Consider the following 4,938-nt stretch of genomic DNA (forward strand, 5'->3'; position numbering starts at 1 on the left):
CCAAGACTGACTTCTTTTTCTTTCATTCCCCTAGTTATTTTCACTCTCTCTTTCTCACTCATCTCACCTTTTTCCACTCACCAAAAAGTCTTTTCCCCCACACTTATTCCTCGCCAAAACTCTCAGTTCCTTGATGTTGGAACACAGCACTCAATGAGACCTGCCCTTGTCGCTCTAAACCTAACACTTTCTGCTAAGTTTGATCCAAGGTGGCCTTTCAATTCACACACAAACATTGGCTTAAAAGAAGGATGGGTTCAAGGTATGGGAACTGATCCATGATGTGGATTCAGCTACTTGAGCTAAGGAAAAGAGTGGTAAAAACAGTGGTTCTAGCTCAAGTATGTATATTGGTATCCACAAGCTTTTTCAAACAATGCATTACAAGATATTTTCAGGTCAAGTTCAAGGTTTCCACTTAATTAGAGTTGAGTTCAATTCAAACTTGCTTCTCAGATTCAAATCATTTCAGACTTTGCAAGCATAGAAAAAGATTCACAAGCATATTCAATTCAAGTTCTCAAAGTGATGTACTCTCTAAAAAACCTATCATTACTCCTTGCAAGATGCAACCTACATGCAAATGCAATCTAGACTCAATCCTAAAAATGAGAATGCAACTACATGCTCATTTTTTTTGTGAAAAGTTTTCAGATTTTTCCATTTTTTTGGTTTTTATATGCACTTAGATGAATATGCACTAGAATGTGACTCAAGACTCAAAGTGTAAAATAAGAAAATAGAAAACATGATTAGTAAAGGATAAAACTCCTCCCCCACACTTAAATAACACAGTCCCTTGTGTTATAAAAGTATGAGAAAGAAGTGAAACCAAAGCAAACAGGCAAAATGCAAAAGAAAAAGAAAGTCTACATGCTATTTACAAGGTTTTGAGTGTTACCTAGTGGCTGTTGAAATCAGACCCCAATGAGTAGGAGGGGTTCGATGTGTGGCCTGGTCATCCTATGTCTAACCCGCACTCCTATCCCGCAGCTTCTGTTACTTAGGCATTTTGGCCGTTCATCTTTTTGCTGCGGCCTGGCCATCCTCTGTTCTGACCCGCACGACCATCTCGGAGTAAATTCCGAGTCTTGCTGCGGGTTGGTCTTCTTTACTCCCAGGTAGCACGCTTATCTCGACTTAATCTCTTTGGGTTCCCTTCTTTCTGTGCGGCCTGGCCTTCCTCTTTCCAGGTCGCACGACCATCCCGGAGTAAATTGCGAACGATCGTGCGACTTAGACTCCTTGGGTTTCAGGCCGCAGCACCAGGTCGCACGGTTTTGGACTTAGAACCCTTGGCCTTCTTCTTTCTGGTGCGGCTCAACGTCTACGCTTCTAGGTCGCACGCCCCAGCCGGAGTAAATTCCGAACCTTGCTGCGGCCTAGCTCCCTCTCTTCTGACCCGCACGCCCATCCCGCAGTAAATGGGACTTAAACATTTTGGACTTCTCCAGGTTTTGTGCGGCCAGGGTTATTTCACACCAGGTAGCACGCCCAGGCCGGAGTAAATCGCGAGTCTTGCTGCGGCCTGGACTCTTTATGCACTGACCCGCACACCTAGGTAGCACTGAGGCCTTCTTCAAGTTTTTCTGGCTTTAAACAGTTCTCTCAGCTCTCTCACATGATCCATTCCATTCATCACTGAGCTATGTCCTCCAAAAATCACCTAGAACCTGAGACCAACTCACAAAACCCATCAAAAGATCCTAAAAAAGGAAAAGAAATGAGAGAAAAGAATAAAAAGATTATATACAAGGATAAGCTTGGGGTGTCTCCCAAGAGCACTTTGTTTAAAGTCTCTAAGTTTGACTTTGGAAAACCTGTTTTTAGCTTGGGTGAGGTTGAGCACTGATGCTCTTCAGCACTTCAATGGTCCTGAGCATGGAAGCTGAGTTGGTTTGCTGCCTTTGGGAACCATTAGACCCTTGTCCTCTAGATCCCACCTTGAGACCTTTGTCCACCAGCTCTTGAATACCATCTGGGTCTTTATCAAAGATGGCCCTTGTGAGACATGTCCTCACTTCAGCAAACAGACCTGGCTTCCCATTGCAATCCAGCTTATACTTCAGAGAACCATCATCATCAACCCAAGGAGTGAGATCAAAGTCTTGAGAAGAAAGATCAGGTTTAATACTCTTGTCTTCTGATGCTGAGCCATCACTTTTGGTGTTGATCATCCTTAGATCACTAAGTGTAGGAGACCATGAGAGCAAGATGTCTTCTTCTCTGATCAATGGCTGTTCAGTCCCATCCTTGTAAACAGGATTGGTGTGAGGTTCTTTTTCCATTTCCACAGCTGAGAGAGATTTGGATCCACCTAAAATCTCAGCACTTCCTACATACTTCATCTCAAGTACCTTAGGGGGTTCTATCTCTTGAACAACTGATCCACAAAATTCAGCTAAAGGTGGTTGAACAGGGTAAAAGGCATCCTTATCCACCTTTGTGAGCACCACTCTTTGAGTATCAAAGTCAATCATTGCACCAGTGGTGTTGAGAAATGCAGTTCCAAGCAATAGGGGGAGCTCTTTGGTCTTCTTCATCTTCATGATCACAAAATCAGTGGGAATTATACATTCACCAACCTGAAGTGGATAGTCTTCTAAAAATCCATATGGTTTCTTGGAGTAGGAATCACCAAAGGTGATAGAAGAGGGGTAGGACGTTATAGACTTGACCTTTAGCTTCTCCATCATATCTTTAGACATTATACTCACACTTGAGCCTGAATCACACAAAGCATTCTCAATTCTAAAGTTTCCAAGAGTGCAAGAGATGGTGAACTTCCCTGGGTTGCCTAGCTTTGGGAGGGAGGTGGGCTTCATCTGAGTTGACTCAGAGGTGGAGGCACAATCTGTTAGCTTTGCTTGACCAGTTGGCAGCTCCTTTGTGTTAATAGACACGTAATCATTCCCTTGCTGAACAGAAAGAACTGAACCGGCTGCCCCCACACTTTTATTCTCAATGTCCTCATTGAGTCCATGTATGAAGCCCATGAAATCCTCTATAATGGAATTCTCATCCACATGAGTTTGTGCAGGTTCACTAGAGACTTGACCATAGAGAAGGTCTTCTATTTCTTGCACAACAGCTGAGTGGTCATTATTGGAGTAGATGGCATTGCAATAACCCTTTGGGTTTTGAAGAGCTTTACCAGGAAGAGACACTTGTGGTTCAGAAGTGCAGATGCCCTTGTTCTTTTTAATAGACGTTAGTTCAGCGCCCAGTGTCTCCATGTCAGATACCATCTTTTGTTGTCCTAGTAAGAGCTGTTGGAGAAGAACATTGACAACAGGACTTTGTTGAACAGTTGGTGGCTGAAACTGATGTTGAACAGGTGCTTGCTGTTGGAACTGTGGAGGACCAAACCCAGGTGGTGCCTTTTGCTGCGGTGTAGTGAAACTAGGACCTTGAAATGGTTGCTGTTGCTGACCAAAACCTTGATTCTGACCAAACGGATTCTTTGGTTGAAAAGATCCTTGAAAGTTGCTCTGGGGAACTAAGTTCTGTGGAGCTTGAGGATTGGGATACACCTGGTCTTGTGGGTTAGCTACATTGGTGTTCCTGTAGGAGAGGTTTGGATTGCATTACCATACTGATACCTCTGGAACCTCTGATTCCCAATGTAGTTTAGTTCCTCTTGGGTTAGACCTTCTTCACTGATGTTCTCAAAGATTTGAGATTGTTCCTCATACTTTCCAACAAAATGCATTGGCTTGTGAGTTACCAGCTTCAACTTGTCTAATTCACTTCTCAACTCTTTAACTTCTCTGGTGAGCCTCTGTTCTGAGCTTGAACCTTCATTCCTATTTGACCTGTCATAGTCTTCACCATAGGTATCATTGCTCAATGCCAAGTTCTCCACTAGCTCCAAAGCAGCATGTAGCTCTTTACCCAGAAAGTTCCCATTGGAAGCAGTATCCAGCTGGTTTCTAATCTTGGGAAGAGCTCCCCTATACAGTGTGCTGAGGAGAGAGGCCTCACTAAACCCATGGTGTGGGCATTGGTTTGTGTAGCTCCTGAATCTCTCATATGCTTCACCAAAACTTTCATTGCTGTGCTGAGTGAAGCTAGAGATTTGGTTCCTCAGTTTTGCAGTTCTTGAGGTGGAGAAGAACTTAGATAAGAAGGCTTGCTTGCATTGCTCCCAGGTTTGAATGGAGCCTCTTGGAAGATTCTTTTCCCATTGATGAGCTTTATCACCAAGACTGAATGGGAATAGTCTTAGCTTAAAGCTGTCTTCTGAAACTCCATTAATCTTGGTCAGATCACACACCTTATCAAACTGGTCCAAGTGTTCCAAGGGATCTTCCATTGCTAATCCATGGAACTTTGAGTTCTGGACCATATTCAGTAATGATGCTTTCACCTCAAAGTTGTTGTTCTGCACAGGTGGTGCCTGAATACCAGCTCCATACTGATGAGCATTGGCCCTGTCATTCTCGCCAACATATATTTGGGGTTGCTCATATCTTCTTTGTTGTGGTTGGAAAGGGTGGGGTTGGTGGTGCACCTGGTGTCTTTGTTGAACATTGGCCTGATGCCTCTGTTGATGAGCCTGAGCTTGTCCCTGGTGGACATAGGCTTGTTGGTGGTGCACCTGTTCCTGCTGAACATTGCCTTGGTGAAACCCCTGACCAATTCCAATACCAGCTCCCTGACCTTGAGCCTGTTGCTCCTGAACTGGTTGTTCTATATCTACACCGTGATCTCCTTGGTCTGCCATCTCAGTCTGATCAAGTTGTCTACCACGTCTGTCTCTTCTCCTCCTTGGAACCAGAAGGTTGATGTTGTCGTTTAGAGGAAAAGGAGGACCACAGCTTCTTGATCTAGACCTGGTGTTCATACACCTGAAATCACAAACAGAACTTGAAAGGAATCAGTAAAAACAAGAAAGTAAGCACTTGATCTCAAGAACAGATTAGAGCTTAATGCTAA

General features: G+C 43.8%; 1 non-coding gene across 1 annotated transcript; it reads left to right on the forward strand.

Moving 5' to 3' along the window:
• The first annotated feature begins 3,986 nt into the window (after nucleotides 1-3,986).
• Nucleotides 3,987-4,093, forward strand: LOC112090182. The gene has a single exon (XR_002901530.1). It is a non-coding gene; the product is annotated as a small nucleolar RNA R71 (small nucleolar RNA).
• Nucleotides 4,094-4,938: the final 845 nt, after the last annotated feature.

The sequence above is a fragment of the Eutrema salsugineum genome, unplaced genomic scaffold, assembly GCF_000478725.1.
Source record: "Eutrema salsugineum unplaced genomic scaffold, Eutsalg1_0 scaffold_11, whole genome shotgun sequence".
NCBI lineage: Eukaryota > Viridiplantae > Streptophyta > Magnoliopsida > Brassicales > Brassicaceae > Eutrema > Eutrema salsugineum.